Genomic DNA, 12,159 nt, shown 5'->3' with positions numbered 1-12,159 from the left:
TATTGTAGATTTATGAGAAGGGATGAAAAATAATAATATTATTGTGTGCATTGTCCACTACCTGAACACATGTTTAATTCTCGAAGCCTATTTTTTCAAAAAGGAAATAACCAGATGTGAGGCAGAAGCTAGAAGAAAAGTTAATAGTTCCTGAAGAATTATTCAAAGCGGTGACCACCTGAATAAACACGTGTTGTTCCAATGTAAATCACTCGGGAGAAAAAAAGGAAAAACAGAAAAAAGAGGAAGCTAATTTGAGCTCTAATTTTTTTGTACCGAGCTTCTCTGATGTCATCTCACCGTAAACGCTTGCACAAAGCTTGTAGAACGGTCTCTTATCTTTGATGTGTAAAAATCCCAATTTTTTAAAAAATGTTTGATTTTCGAAAATACTCTTCATACTGTCCCCAAATCTCCTAGCATAAGCAGCTAGTTCATGGGCCATTCTGTTACACACCCTCTTGACTGCAGTGATGGAACCTCCCTAAAACTCTCCACTAGAACTAGCTTTTTAATAGACACTTAGCATCCAATTTTAAAAAAAATCTATTTATGTCAAGGGAACAATTATAATAAAGAGAGCAGCCAATGTGGGGAAAAACCACTCACAACCGGCAACACCACCTAAGAAACTCCAACTGCGGATTTTATATTCGAAGCCAAGCTTATTGGGCAACCGGCTGGCATCCTGCGAAAGCTCTCTGGCAGTCGACAAGGAGGGAGGCGTTTGACAAGCTTTTTAGTAGAACAAGCCCGCCAGGACAGGGAGGAGACCTAGAGGACTTGTTCCATCGCCATATCTAGTATCTACCATACCGTAGTAGTTCACTATGACATACTTCAACTATTCAGAAGAAAACTTCCTATGGCTTATCCAGAAAAATACATAATAATATCATTGAGCACCAAATCCTAAGATACATGCAGCAATGCCAGTTGGTACATAGTAATACATCGTTGTACACATCAAGAATTCTGTTCTGTAGATATTGGGAGTAACTGGTCCAAAAGGAAAAGGAAACAAGAATCCATGTCTTGGTGTCTGGCTTGTACTTCTGAATACACCAATCTCAGATAAATCATTCACAATGTTGTTTGGGACAAGGCTACGCTTTCATCAATGACTTTAGGTGCGAGACCTGCTACCTGAGCCATTGTCGTATCTAGAGTAATATGTGGAGCTAGAGCGAGAGAAACCTTTCGATCTTTCAAAACCATAAAGATCGTTCCCGGACCTTGGGTGCGACATGGGAGGCCACACATGACCAGGAGCAGAACCGCTAGGTGGCCTCCAGTGTAGTGAACCTGCAATAACATAGTCAGTCTCACGCCATTCGCTAAACATCCAATGATGCTAGTTAGGAGAAATACCATTGTTGTTTCCATGACCAGTTGAGGGCCTCAAATATCCTGGTGCAAAATTGGGAGGATGATGGGAAATGAAACCTTGGTCTCTTGCGCAAGGAGCATGCGAGTGGAAGGCGCCTTGACATTCTGGGGCATGAGGAGGATGTCGAGGATGTAACCCTTGACTTGGTACTCCATGAGGAGGATCCCGAGCATGAAAGTCATGACTTAGTAGTCCAGGAGGAGGATATGGATGATATGCGCCTTGCTCTGCTAGTACCAGAGGAGGACACCGAAAATATATGCCATCATCTACTGGAACATGAAGATGGTGAACAGGGTATGATCGTTAATCTGAAAGAAGAGAAGGATGATGGGCACGATCAGCAACTACCAGAGGAGGACAGTGAGAGAACAAGACTTCCATGTATGTGGACTAATAGATAATACAAGCTTACCATATATCACTTGTGTTGTGCTTCCACATGAGTAATCCAAATTTCTTGTATTTTGTCAATGCTTATCTCTCCCTTGCTTGTGTTTACCGGTGATCTTCGGTCCCGTACAACAAAACCGATGAATGAGTCTTGGTTTGTATGGACTGCTGACGCGCCTTTCTAGAAACCATATTTTTGAAGGGCTGTTATTATCTCCTTTTGTCCGGGACATACATAAATACATGTATCATCTTCTATTGTTGCTAAACCAATTATTTTGTTCACTTTTAATATCTTTGCAACCTGCATCAGTGTCATAAATACCTTAAACATAATATTCTGAATGTCCATACCTTACAAAGAATGGAAATGGAAAATCAAGTGTCAACGTTACCTCCTTCATTCCCTTTAAGCCATCTTTCGAAGACTCAGCATTGAAGCATAGGGAAATTACCTAATAGAATATTGATTGCAAGTAAATATTAGTTCAGGTTTATTTCTGTGATGTTTCATCAACTAGTAAAACTTATGATGAAAGAAAACTGACGCTACAAAACACATACTCCCTCCGTTCCAAAATATAAAGTCTTCGAGATTCCAATATGGACTACATACAGAGCAAACTGAGCGAATCTACACTCTAAAATACGCTATATACATCTGTATGTAGTCCATATTAAAATCTCTAAATAGTCTTATATGTAGGAATGGAGAGAGTAGTTATCTAGGTATGTCACATACAATTTCAAACTCATTTTAGCACAATAGTAAATAATCCTATAGGGGGAGAATGTCAAATCATAACAACAAGGATGAATCATCTATAATGTAAGAAAATAATCTTACCATTATCGACCGGTTTTGAGAGTGACGAAGATCCTTGAGGAATTTTTAAAAATCCCCCCATTTCACTGTTCTTTCGATTTCTATGGCTTTCGGCCAGACAATATCTTGAATTTTTCCTCACTTCAAAAATAACACATGGATATCTTATAATAAGAAACAACATGGTTTGAACATCCACCATTCACAACAACTAAATATTTGTTTCTCAATTTAGGAAACAAGTATATTCCTACTGTATGATTATGGTGGAAACAAACAAATACACTGTGCACATCAGATTATCATAATCTGATCAACTGAAGACATGTGTTGTCGTACAAAGACAAATTATATTAATTCTAACTTATAGAAAGCAATTAAAGCGCCATATATATCAATTTTGTTATTCTTCAAACCTTCACTATGAAAATGGTACAAATGTTATCTATGTAGGCAAATATATTGATAGCAAGGTAAATGTCTTGCCAAATGAGGTCTTGCATGTAGACCTAAGTCATGTGGTGTAGAGGTACTTCATCTGAGAGTAGACATATTCTTCAACAAGCAGAACATCCCTTGGATGAACTTCATCTAGCAAGCTCATTACTCTGACATGTCTTCCCCCACAACACTTTGGCAGATGCTTCTCCTTTTGGTGGAGAGATTATATGTCTCCATGGGACCAATTTCAGTCTTTGGCTAAATGTGATGTTGGGAGATATGATACTGTTAGGTTCACCATTCAGAAGGCCTTAACCTATGAATCTATATGTGACATGTTTCACCCTCCCCTGTCTTCTATGCCATCCTCCCAATGCAACAACCTTGTAATTATTCATGATCAATTGACCTACTTTTATGATGATGGTTCCTAGAAACTCACTGCAGGCAAGGGTCTTTCCAGCAACAACTTTGTTGCCGGAAAAAAGACCCTTGCCCACAAAACTATCCAGCAACAAAGTTACAGGACTACAACCAATCATGATCCTTATCCCACCCCTATGTCCTGGATATGGAAGCCATATTGTGAATATAAACATAGGCTGTTTTCTGACTCCTACTTGACAGGCTCTATAATAGAGATCTTCTGGGGAAGGACCGAACACTTATTTTTTGGATGTGATTTGGCCAAAAAAATTGGTGGATGTTGAACCAGGAGTGGAATTTGGACATGCAACTCACGGATATGTTAGAAGAAGTAAACACAGGAACCAAGACAAATGCTTCTTTGAGATGGTTATTCTTGTATGCTGGAGCTAATGGAATCACAGTAACATTATCATATTTGATGGTGACATACCTAACATTCATGAATGTTTTAGGATGTTCAAAGAATACTTTGCTAACGATACGTAGAGAGCAAAACCCAGCCTCAAAGAGGGAATGCAATTGTACTTAGATACTTTGTATGGTAGCTCTGGCTGCCCACCCTCCATTGTGCATTTTCCATCAAACAATTTCTAGAAGCGCGGTAGTGTCTTCCCTACTATTTTCCACTTAAAAATGGTACAAGGAATAATTGAGCAGGAAAAAGAAATGAACAGAAGTCCACATATACATACGGAAATATACATTATCTGATGACCAGTATCAAAAATCTTTAAATCCCGAAATGTTTATATGCAAACTCGTGTTACATATAAAAAATAGAATCATATGTAGTGGAGATGTTGCAACAAGGAAATGTTTCAACCCTGAAATAATTAACATGTTACAACTAAGCTTCTGTAATTCATACAATAATATGACGAAAGGCTCGTTTTGTTGGAGTTTGACCTCATTGGCCTCTCGCTATCGAATTCTTTTTTGACATTATGCCCCATTAGTACCAATAGAAAATGTATGTTTTGTCCCTGTACTATTATGAAAGTGATGCCTAAAGGACCAAAACCATCTCACGTCCTACAGTTGAAGGCTTCAACACCTATTATGTAAGGAAATGGAGATTTGATTGGATTGAGTAGTAAAATAGTTACATAACTTAGAAGCACGATGCAAACTTCTACCAATCAACATCCTGGTCAAAGTTTGACAGATGAGGTGGACGGGGGTCCCACTTGTCTGCCTCACATCTCCTTCCTCAAATTTCTCACTCCTTCCCCTTCTAACCAGATCCACCTGCGGCTGAGGCCAAGCTAAAGGAGGGGTGCCCTCCGGCAAGCGCCGCCGCCTCGCGCTCGCCTCTCCAGGAAGCTTCGCCCTGCTCCAGCCTCATCCTGCGTCTTAGTGCCCGGACCTCGACGCGAGGATCAAGCCCACCACACGCCTGCCGGCCTCCCCCGTGCTTGCAGTGTCGCCTCCCCTACGCTCGACCTTCCTACAGTGTCGCCCTACGAGCTCCCACCGGCACCAACTATCGGATCCACCCCGCAAGGCGTCGTCGCGGTGACTGACCACCCGACACTTGATAGGGAGGGAGGGCGGGTTGTGCCTCGACCTTGATGGAGCGGGCGCGCGATGGCTCAGCCTCGCCGGAGCTGGCAGGGGCGCGGGCGTGGGGGGGCTCGACCTCGCCGTAGGGAGGAAGGGGCACAGGCACGCGGGGGCTTGGCCTCGCCGGAGTGAGTAAGGGCGCGGGCACGTGAGGGTTCAGCCTCACCGGAGAGGGGGGGGGGGGGGGGGGGGTGGGGAGAGGCGGCTCGGCCACGCCAGAGCATGCTGGCGCGCGGGGGTTCGACGTCGCTAGAGCTAGAAGGGTCAGCCACCGCTGCTATTCGTCCATCGCTCCTGTTGGAAGGAAGGAGGAGAGGAGATAAGAGAAGGAGAGGAGAGCTAACAGGTGGGACCCCCGTCCACCTCAGCTGGTCAAAGATCGACTAGGATTAGTCTTCACCACATCTGCAGTCCTAACCGTCAGGTTTGCTGTTAGACGCGCTCAATTTCGAATCAGTGGCGATTTGTTATCCACTTGGCGCAAAAGTGGTGGTCTTTTGTGATTTTTGACAAAAGCGGTAGTTTTGGAGTAACCTAGCCATAAATGTGGTGGTTTTGAGCATTAACTCCCTAGAGGTAGCGGTGCTGGTGCAGTGAGTACTATAGCAAGAAGCAGAGAAGAGGTGTGTTGTCGGAATCTGTTAGTGGAGAGAAGGAGCTATTTTTTCCGCTGGTTGCTGAAAGAAGGCAAAGGAGAACTTCTAGTAGGAGTTCTAGTTGGTGTTTGTGACAGGGAGCAGCGTGGTGGATTCATGGCATTGGTGTGCTAGCTGCACTGAACCTGCTTTTTTAACTATTGTTGCTCAAGTAAAGTGCAAGAGAAGATCAAATAGAGCAGAAGAGAAGAGGCTCTTGGAGCTTTCCAGTGACATTGAACAATGGGGGAAATCAAAGAATTAAGAAGCTACATGAAAAATCCACTCATTTGTTTGAGGAAAAAAAGGCAATCTAACTTTGAGTGCAAAAGGATCAAGTAAGATGCTTAAACCCTCAGTGGAGGACTGCAGAAATTCCAAACCAAAGTGGAAAAACAACAATTCTAGGGAATCTTGTTAATCTTGCTCATATTGGCAAAGGTACCTCAAATAAAACTTCTTATTCCAACTGGATACTAGACCCGGGAGCATTAGCACATGTCACCGGAAGGTGGAGTGAGTTTGAATCATATGCTCCACACCCACCTATGCATAAAAAGATTATTCAAGCGCGCCATTGATGGAACTTATCATCCTATCAAATGGATCGACACTGTGAAATACACTTCGTGTATCGCATTGTATTTGGTCTTATGTGTTCCATCATTTCCGGTTAGTTTGGTGTTTATGAGCTCCTTGGTTGATGCCAGTTTAAACAGCCAATTTCAATGCCTATTGAAGTGGACTCATCTAAGAGTGAGCCATGTATCATAGGTGATGATTCATTGAATTTTCCTATTACCTCAAGGAAAGAACCACAAGCTAAAGTAGGAAAGAACCACAAGCTAAAGCAGGAAAGCCTCTTGGAAGGTACAATTTTGAGCATGATGTTGCAAGCTATGTGGCATATGACTCACTGTCGCCAGGGTATAGAGCTTTCATTGCTTCATTACAATCTGTTGTGACCCCAAGGGAATACAGGATCCAAAGTGGTATGAGGCCATGATGGAGGTAATGAAGCTCTTCAAAAGAACAAGACACGGTATTTTGTTTCTATTCCAGCAGGAAGTTACTTGCTAGTTGGTGTATACCGTGAAGCAAACCCTGGAAGGGAAAGTAGAATGGTACAAGGTGAGACTAGTGGCAAGGGGCTAAGGCCAAACCTATGGGATTGGCTATGATGAAACCTTTGCACCCACTGCAAATATGACTACAATAAGAACTCTTATTTCTTGTGTTGTTAGCTTTGGCTAGCCATTGCATTAGTTGGATGTCAAGAATGCATTCTTGCATGGAGATCTCCAGGAAGAAGTTTATATGGAGATTCTACCTGGCTTTGGTAGTCCAAGCACCACAGACAAGGTGTTCCAATTGTAGAAGTCTTTGTATGGTCTCAAGCAATCACCGAGTGGTTTGATAGATTCTGACGAGCCATATGTAGCATGGGTTATAAACAGTGTCATGGGGATCATATTGTGTCCTATAGGCATTCAGAGAGTCATATTACCATCCTCACATTTTATGTAGATGGTATTGTTATCACTGGAGATGATAATGTAGAGATAAGTCGGCTGAAGGTGATGTTGAGAAAAGAATTCGAGATTAAGGATCTAGGTCAACTCAATTATTTTTTGGGAATTGAGATTGCAAGCTCTGCTAAAGGAATAGTTCTCTCTCTAAGAAAATATGTATTGGATCTGCTCACCGAGATAAGTATGTTGGGTGCCGAGCTGTGTCAACTCTGATTGAGCAAAACCATCAGCTATGTGCACATTCAGGAGATCCGGTCGAGAGAGCTACCGGCGGCTTGTCGGTTGACTCATCTATTTGTGCCACATGAGACCTGACATATCCTATGTTGTGAGTGGTGAGCCGCTACATGCATGAACTGAGAAGTGGGCATTTAGAGGCAGCACATAGAATTGCGCTATCTAAAATGGAGTCCTGGAAGAGGCCTATGGTTCAAAGGCTTGAATGTAGAGGGGTAATGTGATGCTGATTGGGCTAATTTCCTTGATAATAGAATATCAACTTCTTGATATTGTGTTTTTGTTGGAGGGAACCTTGTGTCATGGAGAAAGAAGTAATCCATTGTGTCTAGACCGACAACTGAAGCAGAGTACAGGGCCATGACAGTAGGCCTTAGTAAGATGTTGTGACCAAGAAATCTCCTGTCAGAACTGAAAAGAAATCTCCTGTTAAGGAAAACAAAAAAAATCTCCTGTCATAACTAAAAAGTACTTAGAAAGGGCCCTGTGAAGGTGTGGTGCAATAATAAATCAGCTATCAACATAGCCAACAACCCAGTGCAGCATGATAGAACGAAGCATGTGGAGATTGATCGCTTCTATATTAAACATAAGTTAGATGAGGGTATAATATAATTAATTAATTAAATTGAATAATCTAAAAGGGAGGATCCTTTATTGGTTCTCTATCCGTTCATTTTGGTATGTCGTGCAATCGCTGCATTGGGCCTTCTTCGGCCTACCCCATCCCCATTCACACCTAAGTACCTAGATTGACCCCCAAAAAGTCAGGACCTAGACTCAGAGAACTCTGCATCCATCGTCACCTTCTACCCCCTCCCCTCTAAATATTGGCTCACAAGGGAGCGGCTCCCATGGAGGTAGAGGAGGAACTGATGGAGCCACCGGACTAGGAGGTCGATCCCATGGGATGCTTCATATGGATCATGAGAGGCCAAGTTAGCTTCATACAGAGCACGAGGCCAAGGTAACACCCGCGTACAAATCTAGCTACCTAAGAAGCTAGCTAAATCGGCAGATCGATTGAGGCGCTTGTGAGCTAAGTAGCCGAATCAGCTTTCCTTGCAGATGGATTGATGGAGGCACCTGCTTGATGACATGAGCTACTGATGCAAGCCGACGCCTTCTCCATTGCACATGGCAGCCGCCACGACATCTGCAGTATCCGGATCCAATCAGACGCTCATCGCCACTGTTGTAGGGCAAGACTTCGTCGAATGTGTTGCAGAAAGGTCAGTACCCAGGCACACACTATCGCGTGTGCTGCCTAGCCAGGATGCTGTCGGCGGTGCAGAGGAGGCTCTATGGAGGACAAGTCGACAATCCCATTGCGATGGGTGCATGGGTAGGAGATGAAGGAGATGAGCTCGATTGAGGGAAAGGGAATATGATGGGAGAGCTGGGGAGCGCGCAAGCCTCACCTCGTGGCAGGGGTGCACAGCGAGAGCATCGACGATGGGCTCACACGGTTGCACATTGGGGCACCGTTGTCTTGCCCTGCTCACTCCCAATGGCTGCGTCCAGTCAAGGAGGAGGAGGTTACCGTCCGCCATCGCACCGGTGGCACAAGCCTCTTGCCGCGGAGGTCAAGGTGGATAGAAACAACGACGAAGTTGACTGATGGAGTTCATTGATGATGTTTAAATTTCACAATCTGCTTTTGATCTGTCATCGATGATTTTAAAATTCTATTAAAACTTCACTTTCAACTCTTGGTCCACCATGCATGTTCTTGAGTAAGCATGAGGCGGTGTGTTTTACTCTGCATATATGATAGTTGATTAAGTTGTGTCTCACATTGTTTGTTCTGTCGCTAGAGGATATCAAAAGGAGGGAGGAATTGATAAAGAATGTTGAGCCACTCTTTTGTAGGTGGTGTCAATGGTGGTCAATTTATGAGTTATGAATTCTCTTTGGGAACAAAAAAACAAAGCCATTCAGATGATACATGCTCCCAGCAGTAGTGAATTAATTGTGGACCAATTGGTAGAACAGATCATTGTAAGTGGTACAACATACAAGTTCATGCTTACAATTCAAACATTTACTGAATGGATGCATGCCTCTCTGCATATATGATTAAAGGGCATATTGCTTCTTCAGTCTCATTTCAGTATATAAGACGTGCATAAATTTTAATAATACTCCTTTTTGCTCTCATTTATTTGTTGTATTTTAAGATTGAATATGTTTTTCACTCATACGTAAGACACTAATAGAAGGAAGCCACATCAATTTAGAAGCTACTATTGTGGTTAATAGTTTAATGAAATTTTTTTGCTCCATCCTCCATGATATTTAAGCTACTATTGTAACAAATTGAAAGATGTTTTTAGCAAAAAACCAATTTTTGTAAGTGCAAAACAACAATCATTTTTACATGTATAAGGTTGTCTGTTATCGATTCAAAATATGTTACTTGTCTAAAGACAGAACAATGAGACATTATACTAAATCAATGGTAAGAATGATGTAAAAAAATCATTTGAAAGCATAATCATGGTACTTATTTACCTTCTAAAGAAAGCGAGCACAAACACCGCGATTCCCTGAAGTTTGATCACACCATCCCATAGACTTGTACGGGCCGACGGAGATATGCGACCAACGACTGAGTTCATATCATCATTTGAAAAATGATTGCATTAGAAATATAATGTGTTGTTTTACATTCTTGTAAATCATGTTTAGTACCTAATAAATGTCGCACCATATTTATATTTCACTCTGTCACTAGGAATCACCTAGAGGTAATATATAGCCATATTACTGCAATCAACCTTTTGATAGGCTAAAGGTGCCTCTATCTAGTTCTGACATCTCGCATGTCTCTTTGGTGCAACCATTGTTAGATCCTATTTGGTTTCAAATTATTTGGAGGTCAACAGAGACTCAAATTTGCATAGCAATGCATGGTCTATTCACTTCATCTTAATTTTGGAACCGGTTAACTTTGATCCGACCATTGCATCATGTGGTTACCTTCAAAGTAGAGGGAAAAGGGTTTCAATTCTAAAGTTTTTAACCAGCCAATCTTGTGAGGTTAAACTTTAGAGTAATTCAGAGAATAAAAAAGAGGATTGAGTTTTATAGTCAAGATTCACCTAGATGACATTCATTGACCCTCACAACAAAGAAGTGCAAAAAAAGGTTTCAATTCTAAAGTTTGTAACCAACCAATCTTGTGAGGCCAATTTTTTTTAATAATTCACGGAAGAAATACGCAAGTTGAGTTTTATAATCAAGATTAACCTAGATGAAGTACCTTGGATGTGACAACAAAGAAAGTCATCATACAATAGTATTGTGGCCACTGCTAAATAAGGTCCAGAATTTTATTTAGTCTTAATGTATAATCAAATTATTTTCAACATTGGTCGAAGCTTCCTCTTGCAAGCAATGAATTTTTTTATACTTCATAAGTTTACCTACATAGTACCTTAATTGCTCATCATTCATTTTGAAAAGCAACATGATCCCAATAATGAAATTGCATCTGTTGTTAATCCTTCTTAATCACATGCATATGCCGAAACAACATGTAGGTGCCTAGGCGGCTTTGATCTAAATGACAAGCAACTAAGGTACTATGCGTGTGCTAAGTGTATTAACATATTTGAGCCCTACAAGTGATGGTTGATCTAAATGACGAGCAACTAAGGCCACTGCTAAATAAGGTCCAGAATTTTATTTAGTCTTAATGTACAATCTGGAAGGTATTGTTTTGCCAAGTTATTCAAATATGGAAAGAAATATGTATCTAAATTAGGAAAATAATCACAAATAAAAGGTTGCAATTGTAGATATAAAATTAAATTAGAAAAGAAAGACTATTTAGAATCCATCAACAAAAATAAGATCAAAAAAATTATGGCAATTGGGGCATAGGAGTTGAAAGGGGTACCATTGCCCATGATGTCGAAGTAGAAGTTACTATACCACTAACTAATGAGAAGGAAGTGCGATGCGAACAATTGAAGTTTAGTTTAAGAGTAGGAAAAATTTGAGGCTTGTGTATTTCAATTTCCAAAATGAAGATGCATTAACCCCAAGGTTTTCGCTGGCGCAGGCCGGCAGGATTGTGGGGCGGCGGTGGCCAAGGGAGAGGGTCGCGGGCCGGAAGGATTATGGGGCGGCGGCCAAGGGAGGGTTGGAGGCCGGAAGGATTGTGGGGTGGCGCGGGCTGGCAGGATTGTGGGGCGGCGCCGCCGTCCAAGGGAGAGGGTCGCAAGCCGGAAGGATTGTGGGGCGGCGCGGGCCGGCAAGATTCTGGGGCGGCGGTGCCGGCCAAGGGAGAGGGTCGCGGGGGGGGGGGCAAGATTGTTGGACGGGCGGCGGCCAAGAGAGAGGGTCGGAGGCCGGAAGGATTGTCGGGCGGTGCGGGCCGATAGGATTGTGGGGCCGACGGTGCCACCGTCCAAGGGAGAGGGTCGCAAGCCAGAAGGGTTGTGGGGCGGCACGTGCCGACAGGATTCTAGGGCGGCGGCGGCAGCCAAGGGAGAGGGTCGCGCGGGGGGGGGGGGGTGATATGTCTCCAATGTATCTACTTCTCCAAACACTTTTGCCCTTGTTTTGGACTTTAACTTGCATGATTTGAATGGAACTAACCCGGACTAACGCTGTTTTTAGCAAAATTGCCATGGTGTTATTTTTGTGGATAAATAAAAGTTCTTGGAATGACCTGAAAATCAACGGAGAATATTTTTGGAATAT

The 12,159-nt window shown here is 42.5% G+C and overlaps 1 pseudogene; it reads right to left on the bottom strand.

Annotated features, from left to right (window-relative positions):
- Positions 1-1,126: 1,126 nt before the first annotated feature.
- LOC125538174 lies at positions 1,127-10,070 on the bottom strand (annotated as a pseudogene).
- Positions 10,071-12,159: the final 2,089 nt, after the last annotated feature.

This window comes from Triticum urartu, chromosome 2 (genome assembly GCF_003073215.2).
Source record: "Triticum urartu cultivar G1812 chromosome 2, Tu2.1, whole genome shotgun sequence".
NCBI lineage: Eukaryota > Viridiplantae > Streptophyta > Magnoliopsida > Poales > Poaceae > Triticum > Triticum urartu.
The sequence above is the reverse complement of the archived record's forward strand: the minus strand, read 5'-3'. Positions and strand labels throughout refer to the sequence as shown.